We start from the raw sequence: 26,045 nt of genomic DNA on the forward strand, positions 1-26,045 counted from the left end.
GTCTGTGCGGACAGAAAATAGGGGGGAGGGGTCACTGGTGAGGGGAGATGGATCGAGAGAGAGAGAGGGGGGAGAGAGCGAATCAGCCGGGGAAATGAACCCGTAAACCTGGCCCTTGAACGCGCGCGCTTTACTCAGGTGAGTGGCTTAACAAAACGCGTGTTATTATTTACACGTTATACGTTTGTCTTCCGTTCCGTTTTTTTTACACTTGTAAATGCAGACGCGGAATGGGGAACAGGCGGGAGTCCTTGTTCAACTACTAACGCGGTCTCTTAATTCGTTGGCGTTTGGTTTTTCTCTGTTTTGCACCACGCGGTGCGGTTGGACAGAGAAAGACTCGCACGTAATGTTACAGCATTTATTCATTTTAGGAGCGATAACATCGAGTAACAAAGACTCAGCCGTCTAATGGACAATAGGGCGAATTACCCAGCCAATAATCCACGGTGGTTGTGCGCTGGTTTAATGGAAAAACAAAACAAAACACCTGCTTCTCCCATGGCCGTTTCCTATGAATGTAGCTGCCCAACAGTATACTCTCTACCCGATGACTGAAGTGGGTTACCGTGCGCGTTGCCTGTGCGGAGGGCAGTATGTCAGCTGATGTTGTGTTTTTGGATAGGGTTTGTGTTCAGTGTGTCACGGGCGGATCGCTTGTGAAATGCGTGCGCACTGCTCTGTCTGTCTTTACTAGGGCCTCAAGGTAATGCTATTAAAACTTAAAACTTAGAAACATAATACAGGCCTTTCTAAGTGATTATCGGTGAGGTTTTTGCTGAGAAAGATGTATAATCGTTATTTCCCTTTTTTATTGCGTTCCTCGGTAGATGTAAAATGTTCAGCGTCTGTAAAGCGAATTTAAGCGTTGCATATTTCAGAAGTACCGCTTAAAAGGCGGCAATCCACTGCCATGTATCGACCGGATTTATTTGATGTTTAGCATATGTACCATACCGTGGGGAAATGCTTTTCGCTCATTTTTGTTTGTTTAGTTGTGGTATTAGCTTTTCTAATCTTTGAGATAATTGCGCAATAATTGTACAGAACTTCTTGATAAGGAAAGGGATACCATACGTTGTTTAATTAATTATTTTGTGCTCAGGGAATTTTTTTGCGCATTAAGTGACGATCAACAGGTTAATCTTCCTCTGCAGGTTATGGGACTGGACTCTTAACCCTAGGAGCCCATCTCTGAACATCAGGTCATTCGCAGCATGCTTAGCTGGAGTTTAAACCTCTAGACCACAGAACTGCATTACAACCGGATCAGCTCGTTCTTATTCCACATCTTTGAGTTGCTGCTCCAGTTGGTGTATGCAGTTCTGTGGTCTAGAGGTTTAAACCTGAGGTTTGAACTCCAGCTAAGGACACTGCAGTTGACCTGACATGTTTGGGGTGTATTCTTTTAAAATCACTTTACAACCCAGCAGTAAATAGTTGGCTGTAAATTCAGAAGTGATCTCAACATGAATGAACTGCATTTAAATGAAACTCCATTCTGAATATTTTACTGAATGTGTCAGGGCCCTGTGTCTGTTTGATTAAAGTTTTTTTTGTTTTTTTTTTTTGCTGTTGTCGGATAAGCTTTGGTTTCTGCCCTAGAAAGCGCACATGCAGCAGGAGGCGCCGTGTGGGCGTGGTTTAGGCTGACAGGGACATGCAAGGTCTGTCACTGCAGGAGCAAACTGAGGGCCTGAGTCTGGGACCCGGGGTTTGGGTAACACAGCCTGGTTCAGTGGTCCCCAAACCAGTCCTGGGGCCCCTCTGTGTGTGCTGGTCCTGGGACCCCCCTGTGTGCATGCTGGTCCTGGGGCTCCCCTGTGTGTATGCTGGTCCTGGGGCCCCCCTGTGTATGCTGGTCCTGGGGCCCCCCTGTGTGCATGCTGGTCCTGGGGCCCCCCTGTGCATGCTGGTCCTGGGGCCCCCCTGTGTGTATGCTGGTCCTGGGACCCCCCTGTGTGCATGCTGGTCCTGGGGCCCCCCTGTGTGTATGCTGGTCTGGACCCCCTGTGTGCATGCTGGTCCTGGCCCCCTGTGTGCATGCTGGTCCTGGGGCCCCCTGTGTGTATGCTGGTCCTGGGGCCCCCTGTGTGTATGCTGGTCCTGGGGCCCCCTGTGTGTATGCTGGTCCTGGGGCCCCCCTGTGTGTATGCTGGTCCTGGGGCCCCCCTGTGTGTATGCTGGTCCTGGGGCCCCCTCTGTGTATGCTGGTCCTGGGGCCCCCTGTGTGCGTGCTGGTCCTGGGGCCCCTGGACCGAGTTTGGGAACCACTGAAGCAGGCTGCAACTATTTGCCGGTGTCTATTTGCCCCCTCTTCCAGTATTTTGAGCGTACACACCTTCAGTTTATATTCTCTCGGCAAGCAGACAGAGCAAAATCCTTTATAATGCACAGTCCCGCATATAACTCGCTGTATTTGGGATGTTGATGGGTTACATTACATTCAGCGTGAGAACTATTAATTAAATGTTTTATTTTTTTAATTAAATATATTCATGTCAGGTGTTTAGTGTCTGTTGTAGAACAGACGCCCCCTGGTGGAAGCAACGGCAGACATATGGAATACAAAATAATTATGCATTAGATTGCGTAGCAGCTATTTTAATAGTAGCATTTTTAATGACAGAATATGCCTTAATTTGATTACATTAATATTGAACATTGGAACTCGTTTTTTATTTTGCTCGTGTACAAAGCTTCTTCCCGCTTCTTGACCTTTACTTTTCTGTTTATGGTGTCTGTATTTGTTTACCGTATTGTGACCACACGAGGGCGCCGCTGGTTTACGAATGGATTCCTTTTGCTCGCTTTGACGGTTAGCCCTCGTCACGAAACACCGCTGCGGGGATCAGAATGCGCGTGCGTACGACGTCGTGACTCTTCGAAGAACTGTGTCCATAGTAACAGTCCCGGCCCTTTCGGGCTCTAGGAACATTACAATAGTTTGCTTTCTGTATAAAGTAGCATGCATGAATATCATGCATATATAAGAACATAGAGTCATTGTCCCACATAAAATAATGGTCGTTTTTGATAGGCTGCATATTGACATAAACCCATGATTGAAAGGTTTCATTCCATGACAACAGTTGCTATATAAAATAACATGAAAACAATGTGATTTTTCCACCAAAGTCGGGTTTGTGCACCTTGGTCAGGCGAACGGGGTGCCTGGGATAAGTACCTGCTCCACACTGCTGCCACAATGCTGGGTGTGATTGCATATTTTCTATAAAAACCAGATATTCCACCCCTGCATTTCCGCCTGCTTCTCTGCTGCATAACAGCCCTAAGCTCCGCAGTGCTATGAATGCTGAGTTTACCGTCTGTTTCGTCTACAGAATCTGCTGTGGATACATCATATTCATTTAGCTGTGTATGGTGTCGGCGACACAAAAGTGCGTTCGCCAGATCGACGCGAGCAACAGCACTAGAGCTGGCTAGCGGCTGCCCCAGTCCGGCGAGTAAAGATGTGCCATCACGTAGCGCACTAGCGCCAGTGTGGGCTACTGCACGCCAAGAACCGAAAATGAAAATTCAGAACACACACGGATTACATCCGTAAGGAGGTCTAAGGAGAGCGACGTAAGAACACCAAAATACAGCCTGGCTCTGTGAGCGTCTCCTGAGCGGAGCTGTTCCTGGCGGTGGGGGGGGGGGGGGGGGGGGGCGCTGCTGCGTGGGTCGGGAGCCGGAATGCTGCCGGAAGAGGTGCGTTGGCAGTCGGCCCCTAATTCTGCCGTCCCTGAGCGCGGTGGGAAGCCTGTTCCCCTGAGGGGGGGGGGGGGGGGGGGGGGGGGGGCACTCTGTTCGTCGCAGGCGGTGGAAGAGCGCGGTAGAGCGGTAAAAACGCTCTGAGGCGCTGTTTACACGCGGCGGAAACACAGGCTGGAACTGCGTGACCAATCAGGGCAGGAGAGAGGAGCTCCTGCTGCCGGTGTTAGCCAGTGAGCTGCCGGTGTTAGCCATTGAGCTGCTGGTGTTAGCCAGTGAGCTGCCGGTGTTAGCCAGTGAGCTGCCGGTGTTAGCCTGTGAGCTGCTGGTGTTAGCCAGTGAGCTGCTGGTGTTAGCCAGTGAGCTGCGGGTGTTAGCCAGTGAGCTGCTGGTGTTAGCCAGTGAGCTGCCGGTGTTAGCCAGTGAGCTGCTGCTGGCCTTCGGGCCCGTATAACGGGGCTGGCTGTGGAAGCGGCGGTGTTTCTGTCGGCCTGCGGTGGTCTCGCTCCAGCGTGTGATGCGTCGTCCACCCCGTGCGTCAGACGCAGGAAGGAACTCCTTGTGCTTTGGCGTCGGGGGGTCGGCTGTCATGTGATGCATCTCCGGGGGTTCTGAGGGGAGCACGGTGTACCTGTGCACCTGAACAGGCCCCCGTGTGTTCTGTTACCCCCCTACACACACGCACCTGCCCCCAGCTTCAGAACAATGCCCCTGACTCAGAGCTGTGACACTCCTCATCTTTTTATTCAACTCTGTGTGCGCTCTCTTTCTCTCCCTCCCTCTCTCTCTGTCTCTCTTTCTATCGCTCTCCTCTTCCCTGCCCCCTCCCTAACTGAAAGAAGGAGTGGATGCAGATTAGATGTGTGAGAATATGAGGCGGCTCTTGTGGGGGACAGTAGGAGAGTTATGGGTGGGGGAGGGGCGGGTTGCTCAGTCAGGACCGGTGCTGAGCTTTTGCTGTGGAACCCGCCGTGTTTATCGGTACTGAGATTTAGCTGTGGGACCCAACTCGTTTACGAAGGCCGGGCTGTTTGTCCTTGTGCTGCTTGCAGGTCCTTGTCATCCTGAGCATGTAGAAAAGCAGTTTACCCAGCATGGTGTGGGTAGGAGTGACTGTGACTCATCTTACCCTCAGACCTGAAGTGTGTGACTTGCCACTTTCCATAGACAGGCAGCCAGGCAGCCAGACAGACAGACAGGCAGGCAGGCAGGCAGACAGACAGACAGACAGACAGGCAGGCAGCCAGGCAGGCAGACAGACAGACACAGACAGACACAGACAGGCAGGCAGACAGACAGTCAGACAGACAGTCAGACAGGCAGGCAGGCAGGCAGGCAGACAGACAGACAGACAGACAGACAGACAGACAGACAGGCAGGCAGGCAGACAGCAGCAGGCAGGCAGACAGGCAGGCAGGCAGGCAGACAGACAGACAGACAGGCAGGCAGGCAGGCAGGCAGGCAGGCAGGCAGGCAGACAGGCAGTCAGGCAGGCAGACAGACAGACAGGCAGGCAGGCAGGCAGGCAGGCAGACAGACAGACAGGCAGGCAGACAGACAGACACAGTCAGGCAGGCAGGCAGACAGACAGACACAGACAGGCAGGCAGGCAGGCAGACAGGCAGACAGACAGGCAGACAGACAGGCAGGCAGGCAGACGGACTTATCACTTATCCAAGCTGACTACACCTGCTAGGTCTCTGGGCTACAGTACCTGTGCTGAATATTCAGCCAGGTACATTGTACCTGATGCACATTGATTAATTTTCAGACGGGAATGACAGTGACATCCCTCTCTGTTGATGCACTCAGTTGTTTGTTCCTCTTTATTTTAATTCTTTAAAAGAGGCACCATTGCTTATTTTGATCGATTTGATTTGTTAGCTTTGTTTGTTGTCATGGCAACAGGAAGCCTGTGATGTTGAACAGCCCTGTGGGACCGTTGCTGTGGTAACCACGTTGGTGTGGGTGAGACGGCAGGGAGAGTTATTTTAAGCAGCAGCCAGTTTTAGAGGGTCTGAATTAGCCGTTTCTTAAAAAGCTGGTTTGTGATAAAATTACACTGAAATGCTTTTTTTTCCCCCTCTCTCCTCCCTGACATGCACTCTCACAGTACACACACACACACACACATGCTTGCAAACAGACACATACACACACACACTCTGGATTGTGGTGTGGTGTAGAATAAGTGTCCATCAGCATGAACTCATTGATTGGCTGATTTCACCTTGTCCTTTGAACTTTGCACCCCCCCCCCCCTTCCTGTTTGTTCGCTGCAGACGGGTGGGGTTGGAAAGTCTCACTTCAGACATCAACACCCCCCCCCCCCCCGGACGGCCAGAGAAACCGTGGAAACATTCCTGATGTCCCGTGTATTTTGGAGACCTTCCCAAGACAGAGCTTACTGGCCCAACAGAGAGCAATTCCCTCCCCGCAGCCACCCCCCCTCCCCCGAAGCCTCCACCCAGAAAACAGCCTGTCACATGAGTATCTGAGGGGGAGGGGGGATGAGGGGCGGGGGGTGGGGAGGAGGATGCCTGGGTGGGGGGTGGTCGGGGGGGGGCAGACTGTGGAAGGCTAAGTGCAGCCTTTCTCTCCACTGACGCATCATTGCAAGCAAAACACTGACTTCTGAAAAACACCTCCACCTCACACTCTACACTTTATATTCTAGCAGTATACCTCTCACTGTACATGTACATATTATACTCTACACCTACACTCTATATCCTACCGGTACACCACGTACTGTACATGAGCATACTACCCTCTACACCCACACTTTGTGTGGTAGTCACAGAGTGCTGTCCCTGAGAGTGCAGTGTGGGAGTCTGCCACACGGGGGCAGCAGAGTGCTGCTCAGTGAGACCAGACAGCCTCAGACTGACAGAGATTCCTGTGCTGTTGCATCAGAGCCCTGGGACTGTGACTCACCCACTGTACCTCACAGGAAAACCCCCTCCTGCTCCAGACAACAGGACACAGACAGACCTGTCCCTCTGTCTGTATGTCTGTCTGTCTGACCATCTGTCTGATCGTCTGTCTGTCTGTCCCTCTGTTTGACCGTCTGTCTGACTGCCTGTCTGACCTTCTGTCTGTCTGTCCCTCTCTGTGTCTGTCTGACCGTCTGTCCCTCTGTCTGTGTGTCTGTCTGTCTGACCATCTGTCTGTCTGTCCCTCTCTCTGTCTGAACGTCTGTCCGTTTGTTTGTCTGACTGCTTGTCTGTCGGTCCCTTTGTCTGTCTGTCTGTCTGTCTGACCTTCTGTCAGATCGTCTGACCATCTTTCTGACTTTCTGACCGTCTCTTCCTTCTGGCGGTCTGTTCGTTTGACCAACTCTCTGTCTGTGCTTGTTTGGGGCTGGACCAGACCCCCCTCCTCCCCAGACCCCCCCCCCCCCGTCCTGCAGGGGAAAGCTGGGATTTGGGAGTTCCCGTTGTGAGATGATGTTTATCAGCCTTCGTCAGCTCAGACTAAACAAGGAGAAACGGTCAGAAACAGCACAGCAGGGATGGGAGGGGAGAGCAGGCAGAAGCAAACGCTCAGGAGCACGCCGGTCTGCAGGCAGAAGCAAACGCTCAGGAACACGCCGGTCTGCAGGCAGAAGCAAACGCTCAGGAACATGCCGGTCTGCAGGCAGAAGCAAACGCTCAGGAACACGCCGGTCTGCAGACGGAAGCAAACGCTCAGGAGCATGCCGGTCTGTAGACGGAAGCAAACGCTCAGGAGCACGCTGGTCTGTAGACGGAAGCAAACGCTCAGGAGCACGCTGGTCTGCAGACGAAGCAAACGCTCAGGAACACGCCAGTCTGTAGACAGAAGCAAACGCTCAGGAGCACGCCGGTCTGTAGACGGAAGCAAACGCTCAGGAGCACGCCGGTCTGTAGACGGAAGCAAACGCTCAGGAGCACGCCGGTCTGTAGACTGAAGCAAACGCTCAGGAGCACGCCGGTCTGTAGACGGAAGCAAACGCTCAGGAGCACGCCGGTCTGTAGACGGAAGCAAACGCTCAGGAGCACGCCGGTCTGTAGACGGAAGCAAACGCTCAGGAGCACGCCGGTCTGTAGACGGAAGCAAACGCTCAGGAGCACGCCGGTCTGTAGACGGAAGCAAACGCTCAGGAGCACGCCGGTCTGCAGTGAAATATGATGATATTATACTGAGCATCAGCGCTGAAATGTAACGGTGATGCAGCGCTTAGATCAGCAGTAATGAGCCTGGCTCTGGAGTCCTGTCGCGCGCTGTTAGCCAGTTCGCTCGCAGATGACCACATTATTAGAGACGCTCGGGGTCTCTGTGTTCCTGGTGCCCTGAGAAGCCCGTGAGTGGCACTGTGAGCCTGGAGCGTCTGTCTGTCCCTCTGACCGGCTGCTTTACTGTGCACTCATCTTTTCCACGCTAAAAACTTCTTTGTTTTTGTTTTTTGTTTTTTGTTCTGGCTGGATTCAGACATTTCAGACAGAGCAGCCCCCCCTTTCTTTCTCTCTCTCTCCCCCTCCCTCTCACTCTCTCTTTCTTTCTCTCTCGTGTGTGTGTATGTGTGTGTGTGTGTGTGTGTGTATAAAGATCTTATATATCTTAAAAGTCCGTAATTGCTTGCTAAAACCACTTAGCCTTGGGCAGCTAAAGAGCCTGTTGTGGCATATCCTCAAAAGGTCGTCAGATCCTACACACCTACCTGACCCCCCCCCACCCCCTTCCGCATGCCTGCACTTCCAGGTCATGTCTCCTGTCTGTTCTGCCCCCTGGTGGTGGTGTCAGCTTCCCACTGCAGTCAGAACAGCAGAAACCCTGCCCATCGTCTGACACAGCCTGACGACTCACCTCTTCAGGCTGAACCTTAGCTCCCCTAACCCCCTCTAGATGGCCTTTCTTTGGATTTCCATGTGGGATAATGTTATAGGTAAAGCTGTGTAAAGATAGCGTAGCTGTCTAGTGGTGATTTCTTTTGTTACGATACAAATTGTTGTTTGTTCGGTTAACATTGCACTTCAGGCCTGATTTGCTTTTCACTTAGACCTTTTGCATGTGCAAAACATTTTAGCACAAACAAAACTAATAACGTGACTACTGATTGGTGCAAAACAAGTACCACAACCAATCATTGGTCTTGTTATTGGTTTTGCGTGTGCTAAAAGGCTTTGCACATGGTAAAGGTCTTGGTAAATCAGGCACTTAGTGATTATAGTTGGGCCTCAGTGTCTTCTCTGTGATATTTCACTGTTGTTTTCCTGACAGTAACACTGATGTTCTCCACTTGTGTAGGTGGTTAAGAGTGCTTATTAAGTGATTGTAATGTACTGGAATGCCATGTAATTCCATATTTGAACATGTTTCAGGCTGCAAGGGGTGAGGTCACGGTGAATGCATCGCTCCATAAATTAATTTTGCGTGTTGGTAAAATTTTCGGAGTTGATGCCGTGAGGAATGCAGGTGACCTGTTCGCCCACCAGCTGAGGTGTGGGAGCAGAAAACAACATTCCGGCTAATTCCCGGATCCTGGCAAATTTAAACAGGAATGCTCACATACCTGTCGTGCCTTTAGAGAACTAAAATCCCCGTCCCGCAGGTGAATCGGAATACCTGAGATGATTTGCGCGTGACTCCCTGCTTGCTGAAGAGGTGGCGGAATTCCGGGGGAGATTTCATAAAAGAGAAAGGAATTTTTCCGGAATGCCGGGGTGATTCCTACAGCCCGTTTAAACGAGTCCAACCCCAGCACTGGGAATTCTGCCAGGGCTGGTGAAAATTGACTGGAATCATGAGGCTATGATTCATAATTCTTGTGTCGCTTGTTTTTCTCTCCTGGATGGGTTCATGCCTGCCATGCTATGAACTGAGCCCACATTCTTTGTGTATAACCGTGTTTCACAATGGATGTTCTTGGAAATTTCACATTGCATGTTTTATTATATACTTAGAATTATCATTTTATGAGTTTTTGGAAAACCCGAAGGTGACTCACTGATCCGTACGCTTAGGTTTGCAGGACAGGGAGACATGTCACCCACAATATTTTCATATGAACTGGTCCCTAGATTTTTGTGCATGAGACTCGGTGGTCCGGGGCTGCAGTGTGTCTTGGCTAGGGCAGCTGTATGTGCGATGGAGGGCGTTTGTGATGCAGACGTCTCTGACGTCCTATAAGCTTTACAGCGGGTTCGTATCAGCCCAGAGAAGGGGCTACTGGGTATTTAATTCTGTTACTGTTCTGTGGTTCATATTGGTCCCATTTTTGGGTTCTTCTTGTATCTGAATGTGTGTGTGTGTGTGTGTGGGGGGGGGAGCTGGAGGGTGGGCGAGGATGTTACATGTTCATGTGAGTCCGCGTGGCTATAGGTGTGTGATGCATGTTATGTCAGTGTGTTCATGAGTGTGGCATTTAGTGTGTGTTGTGCGTGTATGTGTAGTGTGTGATGTAATGTGTGTGTGTTATGTTTAGTGTGTGAGTGAGAGTGTGTGCATGTGTGTGTGTGTGTGCATGTATGTTACTGTGTGTGTGTGAGTGTGTGCATGTATATTAATGTGTGTGTGTGTTTAAGTGTGTGCATGTATGTGTGCATGTATGTTACTGTGTGTGAGTGTGTGTGCATGTATGTGTGTGTGCATGTATGTTACTGTGTGTGAGTGTGTGTGCATGTATGTGTGTGTGCATGTATGTTACTGTGTGTGTGTGTGTGTGCATGTATGTGTGTGTGCATGTATGTTACTGTGTGTGTAAGAGTGTGTGCATGTATGTTAGTGTGCGTGAGAGTGTGTGCATGTATGTTAGTGTGAGTGAGAGTGTGTGTGTGTGTGTGTGTGTGCATGTATGTTACTGTGTGTGAGAGTGTGTGCATGTATGTGTGCATGTATGTTACTGTGTGTGAGAGTGTGTGCATGTATGTGTGTGTGCATGTATGTTACTGTGTGTGTAAGAGTGTGTGCATGTATGTGTGTGTGCATGTATATTAATGTGTGTGTGAGAGTGTGTGCATGCACTTGTCTTTGTGTATTTGCTTGGAACACAGTGTACCTTAGAGCAGCCTTGGGCCTCTCCCTCTCTCTCTCTCTCTCTCCCTCTCTCCCTCTCTCCCTCTCTCCCTCTCTCTCGCTCTTTCCTCTCACGCTATGTCTCGTTCTTTCTCTCTCGCTCTCTCTCTCTCTGGCTGCTTGTTTTGATAGTTTGGTTCACTCAGTTGTGAAGCAATGCTGAGCTGCAGGTGGTTTGTGCTCATCTCAGTGCCCGAGCTGTTTGAACCCTGGTCAGCGGGGGGGCTCTCTGCTGGGTCTGCAGAGCCCTGAATGACCACCTGATTTGTTTTCTGCAGTTCAGCATGAACTTTGCTATGCCTGCTGCAGGCTTGCATGCATTATTATGGGTATTCCCTTGTGCTTTTTATATGTTTTTTATTTTTTTGCATAATTCTGCATTCTGAAATTCAACAGCAATGTTTACTTGCAAAGCTTAACCTTTCTGAATAGAGTTTTCGTGCCTGGAGTTAAGCAGCAACTGCGTTCCTGAGATCTGGGGGGGTTTTTTTTGATGACCTTTTTCAGTTATACTGCCAGGGCCCGGTTCTTACAGTATTTCTCCAGGTGTTCCTGCAACAGTAGACAAGCCTGTGGAAGTGGCAGCAGGTTATCTGTGCAGAGTAGGAATTGAAATTCTGTGCAATGTGGAGTGAGGACAGGAGCTGACGGTGTTGTGGTCTCCACCGCTGCTCTCACACACAGTGAAAATGGAGCTCCCCCTGGTGCTCGTTAACGGCACCGCGCCCAGGTCATCACCCCGACCCCGTCTGACCCTCCCCTGTGCCGAAAAACAGCGCTGTCACATTCGCACCCAAGACCCACCCGTCGCATTTCCCTGAGAACGAACACTGCGCTCTTCCACCTGTTCACCTCGTCCTTACCTGCCGTTCACCTCGTCCTCACCTGGCGCTCACCTGGAGCTCACCTGACGTAACCCCCACGCAGGGAGAGCCCTGGGAACTTTCTAGAACGGCACGCGGTTTATTATTAGGCACCGCGACCCGAACAGACCTGCTGGGCTGCAGGTAGCGCCGGTGCCAGGATGGAGGACCGCGTCCCCAGCAGGTACGCAGCTGCCAGGTGTGCACCTGCTCCACCTGCAGCCACCTGCTCCACCTCGGCCAGATTAGCCCTCTTTGTGATGTGTGTGCAGCGACTGTTCACAACAGCCGGCGGAGGACAATAGACTCCGAACTTTCTCACAGTCGCACGGTTCATTACTGGAGTCCCGGGCTCTCTGACTGAACGCAGGGAAACCATGAAAAGCCTTTATAATGTCGAGCCTCTGTTTGACCATCTGCTGGAATCCCCCGATGATATAAACCTTGGGGGTTTCACCCTTCCGGTTTGTGTTTGTTTGTTTATTTGTCAGGGAGATGATGAGAAGGAAGCATTGTTGAAATAAAAAAAAAATCAATTTCAGAGGAACTTCAGTGAGCCAGTTCCTACTCCGGTCCAACCTGTGTGATTATATAACACCACCTTTAAGCCTCGGCTCGTTTGCATGTACAGGTATTTGTTTAGGATCTCTGTCTGTCCCAGAAATATTACCTTGGAACATTAACCCCCGCCCCCAAAGCCCCCTGGGGTGTGTGTCTGTGTGTCTGTGTCTGTGTGAGAGTGTGCGTCTGTGTGTCTATGTGTGCGTGTGTGTGAGAGTGTGCGTCTGTGTGTCTGTGTGTGTGTGTGTGTGTGTGTTTGTGTGTCTGTGCGTGCGTGTGTGTGTCTGTGTCTGTGCCTGTGTGAGAGTGTGCGTCTCTGTGTGCGTGTGCGTGTCTGTGTCTGTGTGTGAGTGTGCGTCTGTGTGTGCGTGTGCGTGTCTGTGTGAGAGTGTGCGTGTGTGTGTCTGTGTCTGTGTGTGCGTGTGTGTGTCTGTGTCTGTGTGAGAGTGTGCGTCTGTGTGTGTGTGCGTGTCTGTGTGAGTGTGCGTCTGTGTGTCTGTGTGTGCGTGTCTGTGTCTGTGCCTGCGTGCCTGCGTGTGTGTGTGCATGGGTGTGTGTGTGTGTGTGTGTGTGTCTGTGCGTGCGTGCGTCTGTGTGAGAGTGTGTCTGTGTGTGTGTGAATGTGCGTGAACGCTGGGGGCGTGTGCGTGTGTGTGTCTGTGTGTGTGTGTCTGTGTGTGCGTCTGTGTGTGCGTGTGCGTGTGTGTGTGTGAGTGTGTGTCTGAATGTGAGTGTGCATGTCTGTGTCTGTGTGAGTGTGTCTGTGTGTGTGAGTGTGTCTGAGTGTGTGTGTGAGTGTGTCTGTGTGAGAGTGCATGTGAGTGTGTGTCTGTGTGTGAGTGTGTCTGTGTGTGTGTGTGAGTGTGTGTGAGTGTGAGTGTGTGTGAACGCTGGGGGCGCATGGCTTTTTCTGCTTTCAAAGAACGAGCTTTCAAAAGTCTCTCCCATCAGGAACATCCTCTCAATAACAAACACGCGGGGGTGACCCAGGGACGCGGGGGGGGGACGTGGGGGGGACGCGGTCCGTCTCCAGAATGTTCCGGACCCGACCGGTTCCTCCCGGGAAATGTAAAACTTAAAAGTGAAAGAAGGAAAAAAGAAAAGAGAAGGAGAGTAAGAATCTCTTTTTTGTGCCATTTTCCCAGGGAATCTTGTTTTATTTTTCCACAGGATTGAGTTTTCTGTTCCCTGGCAGCACTGTCTGTGCCTAAACTGCTCTGATTGGTCGGGCAGGGTGCAGGGCTGGGGTGGGGTTAGGTAACATTCCTGTGATGAACAGAATGTTTCAGACTTGGCTGTCACCGTGGAAATGAAGCGGGCTCTGGGAGAGTATTTATGAAACATTGCCTACCCCAGCTTTGGGTACAGTGGGAAAAACACACAAACTAAACAACAAGCAAACACATATGATCATTTTTTTCTTTGATACACCAGAATGATGCCGCACAGTTGATCAAGGTGGAGGCTCTGGAGAGTTTTTCCTGTACCAGTGCCCTGGTCAGTCAGCTGACCTGGTCAGGTCAGGTCAGGTCAGGTCAGTTCAGTTCAGTTCTGTTCAGTTCTGTTCCGGTCAGTTCTGATCTGTTTTGTTCTGTTCAGGTCAGTTCAGGCCAGTTCGAGACGAGGTCACAGGCAGCTGTTACTGCTCCTGTTGTTCCGGTGAGAGGAATGGGTCAGGCGATGCAGGTCATGTGATGCAGGTCAGAAGAAGCCTCTCCACTCAAACGTGCACCCAAGTCCTGTTTTACCTACTCTGCAGAAAAAAGGGTTTTAGCCTTTTAATGAGACTTAAAATCCTTATTTTTAGAATCTCAAGTAGAAGATGTTAGCTTAGTTTTAAGTTACTGTTTTCTTGACGAGTCAAATTTTCTTACCCTGCTATTTTTTTTTACCCTGTTTTTATCTGCTTGACTTGCAAGTTTTTGCAGGGCTTAAGATTATATGAACATTCAGAAAGGAGAACGGCTTCTAATGCAATGTCAGGACAAGAGAATGACACACAGACTCAATCCCTGGGGAGATTATGTTTGTGTGTGTGTGGTGGGGGGGGGTGGGGGGCAACTTCTGAAGGCCATGTTCACCCCCCCTCTCCTCATAGTGATTTAGGAAGTGGGCTTGTGTGGCCTGTGGTTGTGTTGCTGTAGAAGCTGATGCAGACCCTTAGGATCGGCTGGTGTAGTGAGACCCACTCCTGCTCAGAGACATCTGTTTATTACATGCATTTCATGCATGATTTATCACACATCCTGCAGGGTATTTTACTGAAGCAGGGCTGAGTGAGGTTAAGTACCTTGCTCCAGGTACTGTACTCCCTGGGATTTGGACTCTGTAACCTTTTGAGGTTACAAACCCCAGTTCCTTCCCCCAGAGACTGAGCTACACACTTGGCTGCCCCTGTTCTGGGCTTGCTACGGTAATTAAGACCTCACCCTGTGACTGGGCCTGACAGGCCGCTCTTACCTGTCTGTTTACCTGGAACACTTTCGAGTTGTGGTTCCGCACGCTGCTGCTTTCTGATTGGCCGATCCATGAATCCGACTGCACTAGTCTCTTGTGCTGGCAAGATTGTTCTTTCTTTCTTGCCGACATTCTTGCTCTCTCTCTCTCCCTCACTCTCTCGTTCTCTCTTTCTTTCTGCCTCTCCCTATTTCTGAAAAACAGAAGGAACTCTTTGTATTTCTATTGTCTGGTTAAAAAAAATGTGGCTCTGCCTCAATGTTCTGTAGTTTGCAGTGTGAGAACACTGAGTTCCTCCTGGAATCTCTTCCTCTCCCTCCTCCTTCCCCTCCCGCCCCCTCCCTTGCCCCCCACCCCCCCTCCCTCTCAGAAATAAAGGTGCAGTGGGGGAACATATTTGTTCTTTCAGGAATAAATTCCTCAAATTTACACTTTACTGAAATTGCAATAATGTTCTATTTGGGGACTAAGACGTACCTGTTACAAGCAACAACAACAAAAAAAAAGAGGTGAATTATGCCTTGCTGGCTGGGGGTGCAATTTTGTGTACCTGTGGGGCACCACCCCAATGACAAGTGTTTGTACCTTTCTAGGCACTTTTTCTTGCACCTTTTTTCAGAGAGGGTTCTATTACCCTGGCAGGAACAGCCCTTCACTAGGACAGCATGTTCTCTAACCTCGTGCTGTGCAGTCACATGCAGGGTGTGTGTGTGTGTGTGTGTGTGTGTGTGTGTGTGTGCGTGTGTGTGTTTGTGTTTATGGTAGCCAGGATGTTCTTGGCTATTTCTTAATGTTCCAAAACACATTCTAGGTCAAAATGATTTTACATAAAATTACCATTAGATGGTATTCCCCCCTCCTTTTAAAAATACAGATTTAATTCTCTGTTTTGTTGTTGCTTTTTATTGACTTGTTGTGCAAAAAAACATGTATGTGTGTGTCCATGCATGTGCGTTAGTGTGTGCCTACATGTGTGCATGCATATGTGTGCCTGTGCATGTGTACATGCCTGCTTGTGTGTGTGTGTGTGTGCATGCATGCATGTATGAGTGTGTCCATGCATGTGCATGAGCGCATGCCTACATGTTTGTATGTATATTTGTGCATTGTGCGTTGTGCTTGTGTATGCGTGTGCGCGTGTATACAGTGTGGTATACTTCACTAACACTACTCAAGAGAGTCGCTGGAGGAGGCTTGCAGAGCAAAACAAGTTTATAATGTCATGGCAACGGTATGTGAAAATGCTTTGGACTGCGTCGGCATGTGCCGTTCTGTTCTGAGTGGAGTTTGGCGGCGCGCCCGAGGAGTCCAAACGCGCGAGTTCCAGAACAGTCTTGGCCCCATGCCCGCCTGTGACGTCGCTCCCGCGGGAAAAATCTGCCAGAAACGGCTGTAGCGTCCCTGCTGCCGCTTTTTTTTTTAAAAAAAACGGTTTAAAAAAATTAAATTAAAAAAATCCAACCGTCAAACGGGGCTTAGTCATTATTTCACATCACCGTCTCAAAATAGATTCACACGTGTGTTAGTCACATATTTCTATCCTTTATTTTTTAAATTTCTGCCGTTTCTGCGTGAATTTTCTGAATCATAGCCCCATAAAGGTAGCCAACTCTTTGATGAACCACACCTTCTATAGAGACAGACGATAGCTTCCGCCTTTTTATCTTTAGCGTGGCTCGAAAATAGCGCCTGTGATTCACTGATTTGAATCTTCAGTCACATATCTGATGACTGCTGGGACGGTAGTTGGCAGGGAAGCGAGACGCGCGTCTCGCGCAGTCGCACATCACTGGGGCCGCGCGCTATAATGCCCTACTGAAACTGCCGCGGGTTACCCGGAGTTCTGAAAAAAAAGTGTCCGCTTCGTTGATTTAGCGGATCATTTGCAAAAAAAAAAAAGCTAATTATGTAAATAAAACTTAAAGGCTACTTAAATACCTTATGCAAATTTTTTTTGGCCGTTTGAAACTGACCATATGGCTATGATCGCTGCTTTGGGAATGTCGATCGGCAGGTCTGTCACTGTTGCGTCACGTGTCACTCCAGGGGACGCACTCACATTCTCTTAAGCTGGAACTGCTTAAGTGCATCTATTAATGAATGTTACATTATTAATTAAGTAACGGGAATCTATAATAAGGGAATCTAGATGGGATTTTTAATGCGCTAAGTCAGACCTGCAGTTAGGATTGGCTGTTCTAAACATTATTATGATGATGATAATAATAATAATAATAATAATAATAATGCTGTGTTAGGGGTGTTGTGTCCTGTCCCCCCTCTCTGAATCAGAGATTTTATCTGCCAGACTGGTCCGTAATCAGCAGAATGCAGCTGCTCCCTGCTCACTCATCAACGCGAGACCGCAGAAGAGATCGAGCCCCCGTCCAGAATAAACAGGCAGTCACATCAGGCAGCCATCTGTTTGCCGAGAGCGTTCGGCGAGGCCGTTTCTCTCTCAGATGTGTGTGCCGCAGCTCACGATGCGTCCCTTTCATCTCTCCACTTCCTGCAGCCTCTGCTTCGCTCGCGGCGACGGGGGGCCGCCACTGATCCTGTCCTCAGCGCCGCCGCTGATCCTGTCCTCAGCCCCTCCGCCAATCCTGTCCTCACCACCGCCGCTGATCCTGTCCTCAGCCCCTCCGCTGATCCTGTCCTCAGCCCCTCCGCTGATCCTGTCCTCAGCCCCTCCGCTGATCCTGTCCTCAGCATTGCGGACTGAACCCCGGAGAGGAAGAGGAACAGAGTCATTACAGAGCTGATCTGTCCTGCAGGTGTGCACACACTGTCCCCCCATGCACATCGCTGCTCTCTCTCTCTGTCTCTCTCTCCTCTCTCTTTCTTTGTCTCTGTCTCTCTCTCAAAAGTGACATACTGTTGCATTTTCAGGTATTTAACCCCAAGGTGTTGTGTGTGTGTGTGTGTGTGTGGGAGAGAGAGAGAGAGAGAGAGAGACCCCTGTTAGTCATGCACTGGTGCCCATGCTGTCATGTTGAAAGCCATTGTTGCTAAGTAGCGGGAGGAAGGAATCACAGAAAGGTGCAGGTGGCGGTGAGGTGGGGGGTGGGGGGGGGGTGTATTCCCGCCAGCTAAGAGCGGCAAAGCGCTGCCCTGTCACATACCCCCCTCTTCCTCTCCTCCTCCCACCCTCTCCCACTCCATCTGTCCCTCTCCCTCCATTCTTTCCCTCCCCAGATCTTCTTTCCTGCTCTCGCTCTCTCTCTCTCACTCTCTTTCTCGCTGTCTCTCCCTCAATTCAAATTCAAATGGAGGTAAATTCTACAAGCAATTTCAGTCCATATGCTTGTAGAATTGACTGAATTGAAGGGGACTTTGTCTCAATCCTGCTGTGCTCACCTGTCCTAACTGCCATACTCCCCTCACCTGTTACAACCATAAAGTTACTGACCTGTAATGACTGTGACTGCTCATCTGTAATGACTGTGACTCTGCTCAGCTGTAATGACTGTGACTCTGCTCATCTGTAATGACTGTGACTGTGACTCTGCTCAGCTGTAATGACTGTGACTCTGCTCAGCTGTAATGACTGTGACTCTGCTCATCTGTAATGACTGTGACTCTGCTCATCTGTAATGACTGTGACTCTGCTCAGCTGTAATGACTGTGACTCTGCTCAGTTGTAATGACTGTGACTCTGCTCAGCTGTGATGATTGTGACTCTGCTCAGCTGTAATGACTGTGACTGTGACTCTGCTCAGCTGTAATGACTGTGACTGTGACTCTGCTCAGCTCCATGTTATAGAAGCATTTTCATAGCTTTGTGTTTCAGGAAATAAATCCCTTTAAATGAAAGGTTCTTCGGAGAACATAAGGCCTAATCGCCACACCGCCCCCCCCAGTCAGTCATGTTTTCTCTGGAGACGGTCAGAGGAGTAAGTAACCTGCCCCCCCCCCTCCCCCATGAGGAACAGAGCGTTCCCGTTCCCATGGTGACCCCTCCCCCTCTCAGAGAGCGTTCACCATCTCATTTCCTCTCAGGGAAAATAATGGTTTCTGCAGATTTCTGCTGTTAATCTATTATGACTCCATGAGACCACTAATGCCCCCCCTCCCCAGACACTCTGTACAGTCACCTCCCCCCCCCATCCCATCATCTCTATTTATCCTTTATTTCAGCAGGACACTAATAACTGAGATTAATATCTCTTATGTGTGGGTGTCCTGGCCAAGAGGCGACACAACAGTAACCACAGAGGGAAACCGATAAAACACAAAGATAAAAATCAAGACTTAAGAACACAGAGTTTTGCTGGAGGAAATATGCACATTTCTCTGGTACATCGTTTTGAATCCTCTTTCTGAAAGAGGACTGTCAATCTGTTTCTCTTCGCTCTGAGTTCTGACGCCAGCAAGCGTTGTGACTAAATGCTGTTTTTGCAAATTCAGAAAAAGGATGAAGTCCTTTAAAAAGTGCAATAGATTTGTAATTCAGATTATGAATGCTACTGTTTCCTGTGCTATCAGGATGTGCAGAGGGTCACATGACTCCACAGAGGATTGAACACTTCTCACGCTCATGCACTTAGTGTTCCAGCTACAGTCAGTGTGGCTGTGAGTTTTTCAGAGCTTCCTGTAGGATCCATAGGCCTGAGTGAGCTTCCTGTAGGGTGCACAGAGCTGGGTGAGCTTCCTGTAGGGTGCACAGAGCTGTGTGAGCTTCCTGTAGGGTGCACAGAGCTGAGTGAGCTTCCTGTAGGGTGCACAGAGCTGAGTGAGCTTCCTGTAGGGTGCATAGACCTGAGTGAGCTTCCTGTAGGGTGCACAGAGCTGAGTGAGCTTCCTGTAGGGTGCACAGAGCTGAGTGAGCTTCCTGTAGGGTGCACAGAGCTGAGTGAGCTTCCTGTAGGGTGCACAGACCTGAGTGAGCTTCCTGTAGGCTGCACAGAGCTGAGTGAGCTTCCTGTAGGGTGCTCAGACCTGGGTGAGCTTCCTGTAGGGTGCACAGAGCTGAGTGAGCTTCCTGTAGGGTGCACAGAGCTGAGTGAGCTTCCTGTAGGGTCCATAGAGCTGAGTGAGCTTCCTGTAGGGTCCGTAGAGCTGAGTGAGCTTCCTGTAGGGTCCGTAGAGCTGAGTGAGCTTCCTGTAGGGTCCGTAGAGCTGAGTGAGCTTCCTGTAGGGCTCATGGAATGTGCTAACTGAAGGGTTCGCAGAGCTGAGTCCTATACTGTGTGTACCAGGACAGCCTGTCCCAGCCAGTGAAGCCAGTCCGGCAGCCCAGGAGACTGACCCAGCTCTGACCCAGCTTCCTCTCAGCCTGTCCTGACCTCCCCTTCATTACCCTGCTGTCGCCTGTGTTACCCTGCTGTCCCCATTGCCCTCTCTTCTGTTCTCTCTCTCCCTCTCTCTCTCCCCTCTCTCCTGTTCTCTCTCTCTCTCTCTCCTGTTCTCTCTCTCTCCCTCTCTCTTGTTCTCTCTCTCTCTCCCTCTCCTGTTCTCTCTCTCTCTCCGGTTCTCTCTCTCTCTCTTCTCTCTGGGGCTCTGAGGACAGGGTGAGAGAGTCTCCCTTGAGTTCAGTGGGGTGAGGGGTGGGGGTGGGGGTGAGGGGTGAGGGGTAGGGGTGGGGGGGTTCAGAGTCAGTTGTACTGGTGAGGGAGTTCATTCAGCAGCTCCAAAACCTGGTCTGTGTGTGTGTGTGTGTGTGTGTATGTATGTGTGTGTGTGTGTGTGCGTGCCTGTGCTTGTGTGTGTGTGTGTGTGTGTGTGTGTGTGTGTGTGCCTGTGCTTGTGTGTGTGTGTGCGCACGGGTGCATGTGTGTGTGTGTGTGGGCATGTGCGTGTGCGTGCGTGCGTGCGTGCATGCGTCTGGATGTGTGTGTGTGTGTGTTTATGTGTGTGTTTGTTTGTGTGCGCGTGTGTGTCTGCATGTGTGTGTGTGTGCGGGTACGTGTGTGTGTGAGTGCGTGTCTGTGTGTCTGCATGTGTGTTTGTGTGTGTGCGGGTGCATGTGTGTGTGAGTGTGTGTATGCGGGTGCATGTATGTGTTTGTGCATGTGTGTCTGCATGTGTGTGTATGTGTGTGTCTGTGTGTGCGGGTGCATGTGTGTGTGGGAGTGTGTGTGTTTGTGCATGCGTGTGTGTGTGTGCAGGTGTGCGTGCATATGTATGTGTATGTGTATGTGTGTGTGTGTGCGGGTGTGCGTGCATGTGTATGTCTGTGTGTGTGTGCGGGTGTATGTGTATGTGTATGTGTGTGTGTGTGTGTGTGTGTGTGCGGGTGTGCGTGTATGTGTATGTGTATGTGTGTGTGTGTGCAGGTGTGCGTGCATGTGCATGTGCATGTGTATGTGTGTGTGTGTGTGCGGGTGTGTGTGTGGCACTCTGTCCCTGTTTCTCACTGCCCGTGTTGCTCTTGCCAGCCTCTCCATGTATGCAGTGATGTCATCCCCACACACGCATGATGTCATCTGACTGGACCAGGAACTAACTGCTCCTGCTGATCTCACTTTCAGAGCGCGTGAGAGTGAGAGAGTGTGGGAGAGAGCGAGCTGGAAGTATGGAGGGAGGGGGTGGTTAGTCCCCCTTGTATCTCACCCTCCTTGGCATACCAAGTATTGTTTTCCTTTTATGGTAAACGACAGTAAAAGCGACAGAAGAGGAAAAGGAGAAGTCTCCTCTCTGCTGGGGAAGAGAGTCAGCAGGGGGGACTAGGGATGTGTGTGTGGGGGACGACGAGGTGTGTGGTGGGGGATGAGGTGGTGTGTGGGGGACGAGGGGTGTGTGTGTGGGGGACGGGGGTGTGTGTGTGGGGGACGGGGTGTGTGTGGGGGCGAGGGGTGCAGGTCTGGCCTCTCACCCACATAGTACTGGCTGAGCTGAATGAGTTTAAGAAATGAACCCTGCATTCATACGGTGACTGGGCCGTTGGCGGGGAGGGGGGGGTGGGGGGCGGGGCTGTGGAAGGGATCGCCGCGGCAACCAGAGGTCATTGTGACCTCAAAGGTACTGGATACAACTGAACTGCAGGAAGCTGATCGAACATCCATTTCCTGTTGTTCCTTGCTACGCCCTCTTGCCCTGACCCTTTGTCTTGCCGGCTGGGGTTGAGTAGATTAGCCCTGCATTTCTGAGAAACGGTTGGTGAATAATGCACTAACAACAGGAGTGTTTTTTCATGCCTATTCATAGATCATGAATCCCGCATTTATTATTACTATTTTTTGCAAGTGGCATTCCAGTGTGGTGTTATTTATCTGAAAGCACGGGTTCTGGCTGCTGAAATCTGCAGAGATTATCCCTGGAGTCTCATATAATTGTTACTTTATTTTAAAGCCTTTCGATGCCAGTAAATAACCTTGAAATTACTGACAAGTTGAAAAGAAACGATTACAGTTTGGTATTTAGCCGATGCTCTTATCCAGAGCAGCTTCTGAAGAGTTAAGCATTTTACCCATGTATGTAATACCCATGCCGTTTAGTTTTGCCTGGTGCACAGCTGTGTTCAGTGAGCCTGCTCGCTATGTTCAGTTATGCTGCACAGGCTGATACCCTGTGTTCAGTTATTCTGCACAGGCTGAGCCTGGTCACTGTGTTCAGTTATGCTGCACAGGCTGAGCCTGGTCACTGTGTTCAGTAATGCTGCACAGGCTGAGCCTGGTCACTGTGTTCAGTAATGCTGCACAGGCTGAGCCTGGTCATTGTGTTCAGTTATGCTGCACAGGATGATTCCCTGTGTTCAGTAATGCTGCACAGGCTGAGCCTGGTCACTGTGTTCAGTTATGCTGCACAGGCTGAGCCTGGTCACTGTGTTCAGTTATGCTGCACCCCACACCTCACACCCCCACACGCCGCACCCCACACGCCACACCCCAAACCCCAAACCCCAAACCCCAAACCCCACACCCCACACCCCAAACCCCACACGCCAGACCCACACCACCCCCACACCCCAAACCCCACACGCCACACGCCACACCCACCCCCAGCACACTCACCCCACACCCACACCACACCCCACACCCTACCCAACCCAACCCAAACCCACCCCACACGCCACCCACCCACCCAACCCCAAACCCAAACCAACCCACACCCACACCCACACCCAACCCCAGACCCGCTCACCAACCCCAAACTGCACACCCCACACCCCACACACCTGCCTGCCTGCTTGTCTGTTTGTCTGTCTGTTATATTTTTTGTCCCTTTCAGTAAAGCAGCAGTTCCTGGCTGCAGAGTCCAGTTAGCTCACTGATCGGTTTGAAGGCCTTTGATCTTCTTTGTACAGGTGGTTGTATTTCAGGCTGTTTTTCTCTCTGGTGTCGTTGGTTTAGGACGTGCTGTGCTCCAGTGTGGCGTTTAATGCGGTGAAGCAGAATGTGTTCCCCTGGGTGTTTTTCTGGAATGCTGTAATGTTGACTTTGGGTTTACCCCTGGGCCTGTCTCTCCAGGTCCTGCTCACCTCGCTCAGTAGAACCATCGCTGAAGTTTTGAGATCCCAGGTGATGAATAGGATCCTCGTCTTCGTCCTCATTCCTGAAATAACTTTCTGTGACCAGTTTTCACACCTGATTTTTACTTGTTTTTTTTTTTTTTAGGTCGTGGATGTTACCCCCGTGTGCCGGGACTCTATACCCATGGTGGAGCATTTCCACTAACAGCAGCACTGAGGCCAAGGAGCTGGTGGAGCAGCTCAGACTCGAGGCTGGGATCGACCGCATCAAGGTACGGACCTCCAGTGTCCCGCTCCACACCCTCACCCCCCTCCCGCCCCCACCACACCCATCTCCACACCCTCATACCTATCCACACCACATCTCCCCACCACCCCACCCGAACACCCCCCTCCACACCATCTCCACCCTCTCACCCCTCCCCTCCACCTGCCCCCCCAGGCTCAGCAGTCCCAGTACCTGGGTTGCCCTGGGTGCCCCTTTTCAGACATGCCCACAGCATTGAGCCCCTGGTGTCTGGTTTGCTTTGTGGATTACATAAATGAATTTCATTTTAAATCGCTCTCTCTCTTTCTCTCTCCCTCTCCCCATCTCTACCTCTCCCTGTCTTTCCTTCTCTCTTTCTCTCTGTCTCTCTCTCTCTCTCCCTCCCTTCCTCTCTCTCTCTCTCTCTCTCTCTCAGGTGTCGAAACCAGTGGCTGACCTGATGAGTTACTGTGAGAAGCATGCCCACAGTGACTCCTGCTGGTGGGCGTTTCCACCTCGCAGAATCCTTTCAAAGACAAAAGACCCTGCCTGATCCTCTAGCTCCGCCCCCTCCTGGGCCCCTCCCACACTGTTGCCCAGCAACAGAAGACAAGGCATGATCAGTTGAACTTTATTGGAAAGCTACAACATTTGAGTACTTGACTCTGAACACTGGAAAACCAAACACTTTACTGAGACAAGGGAAGGTGTGCATCAGCACTACATCACGATCTTGTGCTTGTATAAATGTGTGAATATATGGGGCTATGTTATGGTGTTACTATATTCCTTGGCATAGCTTACTCAGATAAGAGAAGTATGGGGTTGGGGTATAAGTATTATTAGAGGTGCATGGGGTCTGGAGTAAAGTATACTCAGGAGCATGGGGTCGGGATTATAGTACACTCAGAGGAGTATGGGATTGGAGTATAGTATACTCAGATTAATATGGGGCTGGAGTATTACTGGATTATGGGGTTAAAGTATTAGAGGAGTATGTGACTTGGAGTATAGTATACTCAAGAGTATGGGGTTTGAGCATGAAGAGTACATGCTTGGAGTATAGTGTTCTTAAGATAAATGGTGAAGTCTACTGACTGTCAAGCTTCAGATTTTACAGTCATAATGTCTTATTTCTGAGTTTCAGTTTATTTATTTATTTCCACAGTACTGGCTTTACTTTTAAAAACTTGTCCCTGTGTTGTCCTGCACTGGACTTTGCTGATGTCATGTGACGTCACTAGAACCATCCAATGACCTCTGACCCTGAGCGTGCCTCACATGGGAGTGTGAGATCTGGTTTTTGAGAAGCAGTACTGAAATATACGGTGCGGTCACTGGAAGTGCATTGAGATCTGCATGGATATGGGCCAGTAATATACACGCCACTGCTGTGCAGTTTAAAAAAAAAAAAAAGAATAATAATAATTTTGCATTTCTTTTTGTCACGGATCTTTAAATGCGCTTGCTGTAATTAAAAAAAGAGAAGATTCGGGAGGGTGGTGGGTGAAGGTGGGGGTGACCTTGTGCTGAGTCACAGAACCGTCACGCTCGGTACGTGCTGTACTTAAAAATAAGATGGACTTTCCAATAAAATGTGCCAACAATGAACTGCGGACCGCGGCAGCATAACTCTCATACTGTCCGTAATCCACAGGCACATTCAGCGGCACTTTGGCATTGGGAAACTTCTACTGCATGCTAATGTGACAGTTAATGTGAAACTCCTACTGCATGCTAATGTGACAGTTAATGTGCACTTTTTTTTTTTCTTTTGTCATTATCTTATTTTAATATTTATCTTTATTCAGACCTGGGGGGAGTCAAGGGGAATGTTATGTGAAGGAACAGTTTGATTGACAAGCCAACACTGTGCGGGTGCCGTCTGGTCAGGATCAGTCCATTCAATCAATCAATCAATCAATCAATCAATCAAAATGTATTTCTATAGCACACTTCATACACAGAGGCAACCCAGTGTGCTTTACATAAATAAAAGCAAAAGGAACAAAGAAAGTACAAAGTACATAAAATAGAATAAAAACAATATTAAAAATAAATTTAAAAAAACATTGACAAAATATGTGTTGTTATGGGATGCTACGAGCTGATGGAATTCCATGGTAACAGCTCACTAGGCTTTTGCCTTGCTTGCGTCCCTGGACGTTGTCCTGTAAATTGTTTTTGTTTTAGTTTTAGTTTTATGGAAGCCAGAATGTTGTGTTGTTATTATGACTAGTTGGCAACATGATCCAATGCAAAGCTCGCCCAGCATTTCGGTGCCCTGCTGGATCATGGCGGGGTTTATGGGGCCTGTCCCATGCCCTACACCTTCCCCAGGTTCGAACGGGTCGCAGGGTCTGGGTTCCTCAGACACCGCTCCACACAGTGGGCTGCATCTACCTGTGTTTACTCACACAGGTGAGTTAGGGATGAGGAAGCACAGGCGTGTGTGTATGAGCTGCACTTTCATCCACCCATCGCTGGGACGGGGAGGTGAGGCTCGGGGGGGGGGGGGGGGGACTCATCTTACACAACAGGCATGTGATTGGTCACTGGGAGGTCACATGGGTGACATCTGGGGTCAGTGTTGACACTTAATGCTCTGTGGTCTGGTGTGGCAGTCATGGGTTTGTGTGTGTGTGTGTGTGTATGTGTGTGCGCGCGCGTGCATGTGTGAGTGTGTTTAGGAAAAATTGTATTTTCTTTGGAAATATTTTTTCTCTGTTGTGCCATATTTCCTCTTTTCTTGCAC

General features: G+C 50.0%; 1 pseudogene; it reads left to right on the top strand.

Moving 5' to 3' along the window:
• Nucleotides 1-24,906, top strand: LOC135258125 (guanine nucleotide-binding protein G(I)/G(S)/G(O) subunit gamma-7-like; annotated as a pseudogene).
• Nucleotides 24,907-26,045: the final 1,139 nt, after the last annotated feature.

Source organism: Anguilla rostrata, chromosome 6 (assembly GCF_018555375.3).
Source record: "Anguilla rostrata isolate EN2019 chromosome 6, ASM1855537v3, whole genome shotgun sequence".
Lineage (NCBI taxonomy): Eukaryota > Metazoa > Chordata > Actinopteri > Anguilliformes > Anguillidae > Anguilla > Anguilla rostrata.